This window comes from Triturus cristatus, chromosome 5_1, assembly GCF_964204655.1.
Source record: "Triturus cristatus chromosome 5_1, aTriCri1.1, whole genome shotgun sequence".
Classification (NCBI taxonomy): Eukaryota; Metazoa; Chordata; class Amphibia; order Caudata; family Salamandridae; genus Triturus; species Triturus cristatus.
In genome coordinates, this window is record NC_140587.1 from 177,319,604 (window position 1) to 177,331,757 (window position 12,154).

Genomic DNA, 12,154 nt, shown 5'->3' on the forward strand with positions numbered 1-12,154 from the left:
GGAGGGCAGTATCGATGGGACCCCCAACCGTCCTTCCACACCTAGGTGCGACCGCCCCACAGCTCTCTGGGGCCTGGCGCCTCTCCTGCTGGGCGTCTGGCCGCGCCCTACCCGGCCTCTCCGCCCTTCTGGGCACAAGGGTCCGGACATCAAAGGGCTCACGACCTATATCTGGGGTGACCCGACAACAAGATGACAGTTGTATCCTGGAGTCAAGAGCCCTGCTGATCGGATCGCGGCTGACCCTACGGAGAAAGACTCTTCCTGAAACTACCTGCTGAGCCCTGCTGACGACGTCGCGGCTCCATCGTGCTTACAAGACCTTCACGAACCTTTGGGGCCCTGCTGACGCCGTCGCGGCCCGACCTTGTTGCAACAGACCATCAGAGCCCAGCTGACCTCGTCGCGGCTCGACCGAAGCGGACCTACCACCGGAGCCCTGCTGACTGCGTCGCGGCTCGACCCAAGCGGAACTACCACCCGAGCCCTGCTGATGCCGTCGCGGCTCTCCACGTCCGAGCCGCTCTGAGACAGCATCCAAGGTCTGGCGCAGAGCCCTCCCGTACCTGGTTGGTACAAAGACTGTCCCGCTACCCTATTCCTTCCAAGACATTGAGACTCTTACTGGATCTCTCGATCCCACTGTACATATTGAACGTGCTCCTTTGTTTATATAAAAGAACCAAGATAAGCAACTGATACAGAGTCCTGTGTGGTGGTGTTACTGAGCCTAGTACGATTATCGGAGAAGGACCTCTCCTAGGAGGCTTCTCAGAGGCGCTCGGCTATAACTTGGCGGTAGGAAGGTGCCGGAGTAGTCCCTCCGACTCCCCGGTGGTCCTCCCTCCAACAAAAACCATTGGTGTCCAGGCTTGAGATTCCTGCCAGCAAGGGAGTGCTACCCTCCTCCAAGGTCACATCTTCCGGTGAGGTGTGGGGAACATCAGTGCTGTAATGACGCTCCTTGCATTGTTAGGAAGGGTTCAGCTGTTTCTTCACGGCCTGCCTGCAGACGAAGCTGCGTTGCTGCTGTTTAGATTAAAACTGCGATCAACTTCGAATTTCAACCAGTTTTAGTGAGTTAGATTACTAAAAGGCACACTGAAAGCAAGTTCTGGCCCAGGTAGGCTCGCCGCACAGATTTTGACAGTAGCTTCACGTCTGACTGGAGCTGGAGTCCTCGAGAAATGCAAGACTGGACACAGTCAACGCCGTCTCCTCGTCGTGCTTCAACATCCTGAGCATGCTACGAAAGATCTTCCGGTGGATCCCCACCGAGACCAGGAAGACGGTCACCCAGGCCCTCGTCACCAGCCATCTGGACTACGGCAACTCCCTCTATGCCGGAACCACCGCCAAACTCCAGAAAAGACTTCAGCGGATCCAGAACGCCTCAGCACGACTCATCCTGGACATCCCCCGTCGCAGCCACATCTCCGGACACCTGAGAGACCTGCACTGGCTCCCAATCACCAAGAGAATCACCTTCCGTCTCCTCACCCACGCACACAAAGCCCTACACAACCAAGGCCCAGGATACCTCAACAGCCGCCTCAACTTCTATGCTCCCAAACGCCAGCTTCGATAGACCAGCCACGCCCTCGCCACCGTCCCCCGCATCCGAAGAGCCACCACAGGGGGACGGTCCTTCTCCTTCCTCGCCGCCAGGACGTGGAACTCCCTCCCGACCCACCTCCGCCTGACCCAGGACCACCTCGCCTTCAGGAAGCAACTCAAGACCTGGCTGTTCGAGCAGTAGCAGACCCCCCTCCCCTAGCGCCTTGAGACCCTCTGGGTGAGTAGTGCGCTATATAAATGCTTTGATTGATTGATTGATTGAATCAGCAGCTGCATTCTGACTGTCTCCCTCCCAGGAAAAAGTTCTGCACAAGGTGACTGTTCACTCTCCCTGTTGAAGACCTGCTCAGAGCACCAAAGGTATAATATACCAGCAGGCAGTTATTCTCCAACAGTCAGCCCGCTCTGCCCCCGAGACCGTGGGGTGGGCGGAGGGGTGGGCCTTCGCCAACTTACTGAAATGGGTAAACTCGTTATCATACCTCACCGCGGTTGGTAACCCATTCCATAAAATGCACCTTGGTCGTGGAAGGCCTTTCTCCTGCCCGAGCTCTGCGATTCGCCACGACTTTTACTGTATTTTTTCACTTGATATCAGATATCTCATAGGTCTGTATAGTTGCAGGTTTTTCTTTATACATGTAAAGTGGAACAAAAAAGTGACTTATGAACAAAAATCGGGGCTTTAAATTGTATTTTTGCCAAGACTGAAAGTCAAAGCACATCTCAAAGAATCTGGGGGAATATGGCATCTGCAAGTTTCCAGATCTTACTGCCGAATTCTGCACAACCTGCAGCTTACTAATTTTCTTATGGATCAGTTCGTTTCAATTATTAATCTGGCTATAGTGCATCTATATGGTTCACCCAATAAATGAAGAGCACTTCCTCAGGAGATTGAGGAAATAACTTGACAAAAACATGCCAGTGTTCACCTGGCTTTCTGAATACATTATCTAATTTAATATTATTCCTAGCATTTTAACATCCTCACTAGAGGGGATCTTCAAAGATTCTATTCTGAGGACTTAGTAAGTGGCTTTACTTTCTTTTTATGGCATATTGGTCCCCGCTAGAAGAAAATCAGTTATTCCATTCAGACTGAGCTTCAATTGTGTCAATCATATCTTGAATTTGCTTGAAGATTTCTACAATTTTCAAAGGATCTTTGGCAGAATCATAAAAAGGAGAAAAGCACCTGGATGCCATCCATATAAGACTGGAAAGCCAAACCCACTGATTCAAGGTGATCCTGTAACACAGGGATGTACACACACAGTATTGGGCAGAGACAGTAGTCCACTGGGATACCAGGCAACACTGGTCTCTCCCCTGCTATTTCTTCCAACAGATTCTTCAATATGTGGTGAACATACTCCACTTAGTGACAACCCTTTAAGTTGTTTCTGGGGTTCAGCCTTTTCAGTGCAGTAGCCCAGTCACTCTAGTCACTGAATGTTGTGCTTGAGTCGACATCCCTTGAAGAGGAGGTTAGCCTTATGACTATTGGATTCCAATTTTTTTGTCCAGGATAGAAGAGGGAGCAGGTGTAGTCCATCCGGTCCTCCTTTCAGGTCGGCGACAACAAGTCCGTTCCTCTTCTGATCTTCTGCAGGTCAAGGAAGTGTTCTGAAGTGGGGGCCTGGCGAGGCCACATTTATGCGAGGCTCTAACTAGCAGGTTGGAATGACTTCTGGGCAAGCCTTAATAAGGGAATACAATTTCCTGGGGACAACCCTACACACTTTGGGCATTTTCAAGATAGCTAAAGATTTGACCATGCTAATCTTGGGCACCGAGGGCTAGGATGTGAGTGAAGAAGTGTACTCTAGTAATCCAGTGTGCTCCCTTCCCTACCACTAAAATCCATTTTGAGGCAGCCACTGTAACTACAACAAACCCAAAGACAGAAGTCTGGTAGGACAAAAGCAGAGTCATTTTGCAACCAGACAGTGGCTCTACAAAAATTATCTTGGCATCCTGTTCTCTCCCCTTACAAGGGTGCCCAAGGATTTTATGCAAACTCAGCAGTCATCTCTGCCCATTCAGGGCAGACTATTGTTTGTTCCTGGGAGGCATTTCACCCCTATTCAAGGTTAATTACTTGCTGGGGTATGGTAGAGACTTATATTAATTATCCTGCTGGCAGTTCGGACAGGCAAAAGGTAACTTTCTAAAAGTTACTTTTCCTTAATATTTATTACACATTTGACTCCACCATTGAATTGGATTTTTAATAACTTTTAAAAACAGTTTCGTTATTTTTCTAGATGGTCCCTATCCTGACATACAGTATCAGCATTTTAATCTTCACTTTGGTTTTCAACACAGGACTTTGGGTGCTAGTCGTTGTAAAGACGTTACCAATACATTTCTACATGTTCTACCTTTAAATAGGATGCATTCTGCCTTCAGGGCTACAAGTCCTATGTAGGGGTGACGTATTAATATTTAAAAGGAAGGCTTTAACCTACCAAGAGTTTTTTTTTTGACTGGTCAAAATGCAAGTTTTTACACTGTTACAGCTAGGCTACAATGGTAGGTCTGAGGGCATGTTTGCACTTCCACTGTAGTGGATGCAACAACAGGTGCAGCAGTCCACTAGTGACATTCAACTTCCAGGCCCTGGCTACACTATATATTAGGGACTTATAGGAAATTGAATAGATCAATTCAACCATGTTACTAAGGGGAGTACAGGCACTTTATTGTAGAGTTCAAGAACAAGCAAAAATGTAGGGTCTAACAAAAGGCAAGAATTCTGGGGTGGCTATGCAGAAAAGGCAGATTTCCTGCAAAGACTAACAACCTTGGTATTAAGCATTCAGACATGCAATAGCGCTGACGTCAGGCTTCTGAGCAAAACTTTGGGCTCAACACTAATTCTTTAGCAAATTAAGTACTTAAACCTATCCAACACATCCACTGAACCTACTAAACTCAGGACCTAAAAAAGAAATACACCATATCTAAACATTTTGAGATATGGGCCCGTAATTAATCCATTACCTGAGAAACACCAGAAAAACATGTCAACTGCAACGAGACAGTTTTCGGCTACTATCATATTTCATCTCACTGTTAACTCAACTGGTAACTGAAAGAGCCAATGACTTCACCACCTTTCTTACATGCACCTGTTCTCCAATGAACACTGACTGAACCTTGGAACTAGACTTCGTCTAGAACCTGGCAAGCTGGTGAAATATTCCTACCCTGACCTTCTGGAAACAAGTTGTACTCTTACCTATAAGCAGGGCAGCAGAGTTCTATGCCTGAAGTGGACATTTAAGACATTACTTACTGCTATCTGCAGGACTTGTCTCCTCATCACACTTGTGCTTTTGTTACGCAACTTTGCAAATCCTTTTGGTAAGACTCATGGCATGGGAGTTGTCTCTAGCAGCGACTATCTTGATCAACCTCTGGGGAACTGATAAGCCTGAACCCATCGTGCTAAAACCTGCCATGTCTTATGCTCTCCTCTTGTGATGTGATTAGTAAGTGTTGCATGAGCAGCCAATCTGGATAAGGGGTCTAGTTTCTAGACTACAGCCCAACAACCAAGAACCTTACCTAGAAACCCTGAAGTAGAATAAGCCCAATGTACTGGCAAAAGAAATTATGGGGCAGATTTATGAGCCCCTTGCGCCACTTTTGCGTCACTTTTCCCATGTTAAAAGTGACGCAAAAGTGGCGCAAGGGGCTCATAAATCTGCCCCTATGTGTTTAACAGAAGAGTGCCTGTCTGTCCAGTGTCTTCCAGTAAACCCTTCACTAAACTATAACTTTCTAACAGTATGGAAATCATGGGAAAACACCACTCGGTCCCTAATCCATTGAATCGGATATTTGGATTCTTCAAAGGGAGACTCCAGCAGCCTAATCCCATGCACTGCCACTAATGAAGTGTGCTCATGTTGAGTAACCTGGCCAGTGATAACCTTGAACCACTCACACCTGTCAACAGACTTTTCGCTTAATATTTTATAAACTGTTAGAGATATTTAACCAAGATTTTGACATGGTATTAGTTTTCCATACCTTTATAATCTAATTGTTTATCTTTTGCGGAGTAATATAATTGTTTTTAGGTCTTCCGTGCATTGCAGTTAAACACATGGCCCCATAAAGACAAGAGATCCCCATGCTCTGGCACGATCCTCTTTCGCTCGAACCCAAAGGCTTGCTGCAGCTTTCCACTCTCACCCACTAGCATCAGCCTCCCCTTCTGCGCTCCTCATCCAACCTCATTTGTTCCAGAGTCCGTTTTTACGTGTTGTTTACTTTTTTTCACCGTTTTCAATATAGCCAGAATTTTTGTTTACACTGGTTAATTTGGTTAGCTTGCTTCAGAAACAAATTCGCTCTGCTGACGTCATTGTTTTTTATCACCTCGGCATTCACGCTTTATGTTTTTGTGAGAAACATAGTGATTTACTTTGTCTAATGAAACTGCAAAAAGAGACTTGCTGCAGCTTTCCATTCTAACCCGCTAGCATCAGCCTCCCATTCTGCGCTTTTACTCCTCCCGCCTCATTTGCTCCAGAGTCCGTTTTCATGTGATGTTTTCCTTTTTCTCAGTTTTCTATATAGTCTCGACCGGAAGCTATTGCAGCCCTTTAACAAATAGCGCTTACATTGAAACCGGTCCTAGGATGCTTGATTCCGGTCCAGGGAAGACATGGCTTGGCGGTTCGGGCTGGACTGTTCCCATGAGGCACAGGGTCAAGACTGATTTGCATATGGCCATGTCTGAACTGGGGTGGCATGGTGACTAAAATAATGATTGATTAAACCCAGATCTGTGACTGGGGGTGAATGTTTTGCCAATGTGCAACATTCCGTCCATCATCTTGTGTGTTTTGCTGTTCGCCCTATGTGGGAAGGGTATGACCAGACGTGGGTCCCGTGCTCACTACGCCACTGGAGTCAAGCTATCCTGGCTGAAGTGGGGTGAAACCCCGAAACTGGTCCTAGGAAGCTTGATTCCGGTCCAGGGAAGACATGGCTTGGCAGTTCGGGCTTGACTGTTCCCATGAGGCACAGGGTCAGACTGATTTGCATATGGCCATGTCTGAACTTGGGTGGCGTGGTGAGCAAAATAACGATGGATTAAACCCAGATCTTTGACTGGGGTGAATGTTTTGCCAATGTGCAACATTCCGTCCATCATCTTGTGTGTTTTGCGGGTCCTCCTGTGCGGCATGAAGCCATTGATTTATTACCGTCAACTGTGATGTCCAGTAATATGTTTCGAGATTAGGGAGCGCTATTCCTCCATCGTACCAGCTTCTGACCAGCTTATGCATGGCTATACGGGTTGCCTTACCATCCCATAACAGCTTATTCACTTCACTATTAATTGCAATGAAGTATGTTGGGGGAACCGGGAATGACGTATTTTGTAAGATGTACAGGAATCTGGGGAGTGCCATCATTTTAAAGAGGGCCACCCTGCCCAGCAATGTGAGTGTGTATGATACTTTTTTAATTAGCTTTCGTCCAGGAGGGATGTTTTTGGACACCTATCTTCTGCAACAAAAATGGGCCTGGTAAGTTTTAACTTACGCTGCCAGCATAAGTCATGTCCGAAAAGTCCCATATTTAGACCAGATTCCCTTTAGAAGGACACTTGGAAATGAAGAGTTATAGCCCCATCATTAACTAAACAGCTAACTGACTTGCGTGGGTGCTCCTTGTGATACTGCGCAGTCTCGTTAGTAGACTCTGGCTTAAGGGAACACAATGTCGGCCTACCCCACATGAAGACATGGGCAGGAGACATTCGTTTATTAATGGCTGACTTCAGCTAATTCTATAGAAAGCATCACAAACCTAACCTGCCACATAAAGTGCACATCTCACGCCCAAGGGCATAGTCTTATTCCAGGGCAGTCTCAGTGGTCTGTAGTGATTTGTGACTTTGAAATATAGAGCTTCCTCTTCAAATATTAGCTTTTGGTACACAGCCGACAAATATATGTGGCTCTTGGACTTCGAGATCTTTGTACAGTGAATCGAAGCTTAAGCTCTAGGTGGGACAGGACCTGCCTGCTATGTGCAGTGGAAAAGAAACAAACATTTGTAAGGCAATAGGTCTTGCATTTATGAGAGTTTGAGCTATTGGCATTGGACATGACAATGCCTTTTATTTCTGTGTTTTGAAAACCTGCAAGCAGTGCGTAAACACGCACTTTGTACTTCTAGTCTGTGCTTACCAGAAGCAAGGCTGGCAGTAACTGCACCTCTTTTACTGCCAGCCTTGCTTCTTGTAAGCAAGGACTATAAGGACAAAGTGCGTGTTTACGCACTGCTTGCAGGTTTTCAAAACACAAATAAAAGGCAGTGAAATTTACAACGCAAATAGCTCAAATGCTCACAAATGCGAGACCTATTGCATTGCAAATGCTTGTTATATATTACTAGTGTAACCCCTGAGTCATTTATGGTTGAACTATTAACTGCTTAGCAGTAACAAGACAAAGGCACTCTCGCAGTGTCATTGCTTTCAGTAGAGTTTGTCTGGTTTCAATGCAGAATGTATGACTGTACCCTGCCTGAGGAGCACTTAACTTGTTCACACAGAGAGGTTTGTAGGGAGCAGGGAGCCTTTGATGTCATCATGGATTGTTGGAACTTGTGGAAAGGTGTAGGTGTGTCAGGGTTAGGGAGAGTCTCAGCAAGAAGACTCTGGTGACACTTCATAGAGACATGTATCCCCCTGACTAGCTTTTAATTTTGGAGCATTACTGGGGCCTCTCTTCAGGCTCATTCGGAGAAGCCATGGGTTGCTGAAAACATGGCGGTGTTGGTGGAGTTGCGCTCTTACTGGAGAGCAGCACTGCATGTGAGAGGCACACCGTGTAAGCCCAGCATTATAGGTAAAACAGTATCAAAGTGATGGCACGTAGGCCAGAATGAATGAGGGAATGAATGTGAGAGACTGTTTAACTTTGGAACAACAGGAAGAATAGGGGAGCTGCAGAATTATTGAAGATGGCAGGATTAGCCATAAACAATAGTTATCATGCTTTTGTAGAGGGTCCGATCTGTTTTTAGAGACTTGCGTGAATGAAAGAAGAGAACTTTATAACGTAAAAAAACAGATTTGGAGAAAGACCCTTTAGGTTTGAAGCAGTTCGCATTTGGAACAAAATCCCCACAGCCCTGAGACAGTCAGGCAAGCCAATTCATTTCAGGAGATACCTGAAAACATGGCGGTTCCCAAATATCTACAGCGTTATTAACAACACTTACACTAGCCAGTCAGTGGTGGTCCAGATGCTTCACTTCGCGGCACCACAGGCCTGTAGAAGCGTAATACAGAGCCAGGCTACCCGCTGGGCGGCAATGTGCCCTATAAATGCTTCAAATAAATCAGAAACAAATGAATTAACTAACGTTACCAAAAAAAATTGTTCGATTCAAGGAAAAGTTTTACAGTGCATCATATCCGTACTGATCAGCAATGTTTACCTCACTGGAGAAAGTTTAATTGGCATTTGTACCCGGTGTTGAAATGATGATCCTTGAAACTTGAATTATAAATTGATAACTCTTTATTTGGCAGCACATTCAATATGCCTCCAACTGCTCAAGATACAAAGTTCCTTCTGCCACAACAGTTATCCTACCTCCCAGCTCTCCACCTAGAATGTGGAACCCCAATGAAAACATAATATGTCGCATGCAGTGGCATGCGACACTGAACCTGGATTAAAGATACACACACCGACTCTTAAAGTATGTAGCATATCTCCCTTATTTAACAAAAGAAAAAACAGTAAAAGAAAGAAAGCATAATAACACACCAATTAGCAATTACATAGCATTTGCATATCTTTTGGGAATCTTAATTTCTCGTCTACAGTCTTTGACTCTGTGAGCAACAGAATCACCTTTCTTGTGATCCTCACTCTTGTTGAGTGAAACATCTTTTGTGGCATCAAATTTAGTACATTTCGCCAACTTAACCACATTCCAAATTTTGCCATCTTGTGTCATAACACTATTTTCAAAAACTTTTTTTACTTGAATAGGATCACCAAACTTATTATCTCCTTTACAAATTAACCCCTGCTTTAGTATCCTTACCCAATCTCCTTCTTGAAACTCATGGGACCTTGCCTTCCATTTATCATCATATCTCCTTTTAGTTTTAAACTGTTTAGCTTCCACACGTTTAGCAACCTCTTCCAAATTCTCCTTATCTGAAACAAAATAATGAGACTTTTCCCTTAACCACCAAGGTAACACCAATGAGGCCGGATCCCTTCCTTTAAAAAGTTTAAATGGACTAACCTCAGTTGTAGTATGTGGTGTGATCCTATAAGTCCATAACCGTTCCCTCAATGCACTTATCCAATCTGCTCCAAATTTTACCGCTTCAGTGACAAACCCCTTCAAAACTCGATTAAATCGTTCTACTTGTCCCTTCTCATGTGGTTCGTATAAAGAAGTAAACCTATGAGTAATATTGCATTTTTTTAAGAACTCACCCATTTCTCCCGAGGTTAACTGAACCCCATTATCAGTGACCAACCATGAGGGACAACCTTCTCTGGCAAACACATCTCTAAAAAACCCAATGACCGCACTAGTGGTAGCCTTAGGGACAAATTTCACTTCAGGCCACTTTGAATGGTAATCCACTATCACTAAAGCGTAACGTGAAGTCTCTGGAAGAATATGGAAAGGACCCGAAATATCAAAAGCAATTTTTTCCCAAGGTTCAGACGGCCATTTGACCATTTTAAGTGGTGGAGTATGAACCTTAAGCATTATTTCACTGGATACGCATTCGGGACATTCAATAAATCTATCAATGCCTGGCCACCAGAAAAACAATCTAATTAAACGCTTCATTGATGAAATGCCCGGATGAGTCTTGTGGGCAATTCCCAATATCACCTTATACATTCCTTCTGGTGGGATACACTTCCCTGACTTGAAGATAAAATCACCATCTAGGTCTAATTCCTCTATTACCCTGAAAAATGGTAGAACCTCTGGACTTATTCTATCCTTTCTAGGCCAGCCATGTTTGATGTATTCTTTTAACAATAACCACTTAGCATCCTTCTGCTCACAATCTTTCCAATGGATTTCAGATATGTCCTGAAATTTTCCTTGAAGTACATCTTCAATAGTCATCACAACATCAAACTCACATACAGAATTAATTCCACTTTGTTCGCACGGTAGGCGTGACAAACAATACGCAGTGACATTCTTTTTGACAGGAACATATACCGTAATGAAATTATATTCTTGCAATTTTGACATTAACCTGGCAATTCTGGCCGTGGGATTCCACCCATTATCTCCTTTACAAATTAACCCCTGCTTTAGTATCCTTACCCAATCTCCACTCTTAATGTATGTAACACCCGGGCTAGGTGTTCTAAGTGGAAAGCTATCAAAGGGATCATAACAATAAGCCCGATGGCTGAGGGGTCACAGTGTCCGCTTAAGAAAATGAGCAAGGAGTGATATGCCCTGATATAGCATACGGATGGTTGCCATTTCTACGGGGTTGCAAGGACAGCTGCCAGAGATCGCTGTAATGTCGGGTAACACATGATCCCCAGAGAGAATGGCAACGTGTCTATACCAATGGAGTTGAATAGGCAGACATCTTTCAGTGAGGAGAATACAGGACGGTAGGCCATTTTAGGTGGAAGGCCAAACCACATATCACCAGCCGCAAACGTACATCCGACTTCAGAATGTCTGGGGTCGCAACGTTTCCTAATCAGATGAATTTGTCGCGTTTAAGCTCCACTTCATAAACAGAAAACTAGACAACAAAAGGCAGGAGGTGGACAATACTTCTCGATGAACGTGTGCGCATGTCAATACTATAAAAAAAATCGGTTTTGTGAAAGTTCTGGATCTGTATAAATGAGCCACTCACTCCAATTTTTGAGTGTCTAGGATCTAAATAAATGAGCCACTCGCTCTCAGATGAGTAAAGGCGTAATGTGATGAACTCCATTTGTGGGAACTTACAAAAGGGAAGTACAAACAGCACTGCTATAGGAGGAAAATATATCAGTGATTCATTTCAGTGGGAGGAGCGCCAACCAGATCTTCCAAGCTTAATCTGTGGTCATATATTACAATACGCCCATATGAGAATTCTTACCCACCCTATTGACTTCTTCACACAAACGCTAGAATAGACCAACGAGATCAGGACATCATCTAGCCCAGGTCTCTCCAACCAGTCGATCACGAACTACCAGTAGGTTCTAGACACCTTCAAGTAGCTTGCACCTTGAATTCACCTTTAAATAAGCACGGGGTCACATTTTTCTTTTAACTTAAGGGAAGGCTGTGTTTACTTTCCATTATTATCATTAGGCTGCAGAAAGCGGAGACTAATAATGAGCAGTGCTCAATCAGGTTTATGGGCCAGGCTGGGTCACAGAGGTGAAGAACTGAAGCACTTAAGTATACTCTTATATAAAAGTCTTTGTGGACTCAATATTGGAGCATGAGAACAAAATGTTTCTGAATGCTTTTAAGTGGGAGAAAATTTAAATCAAAAGTTACCTTAATGATTAACTCT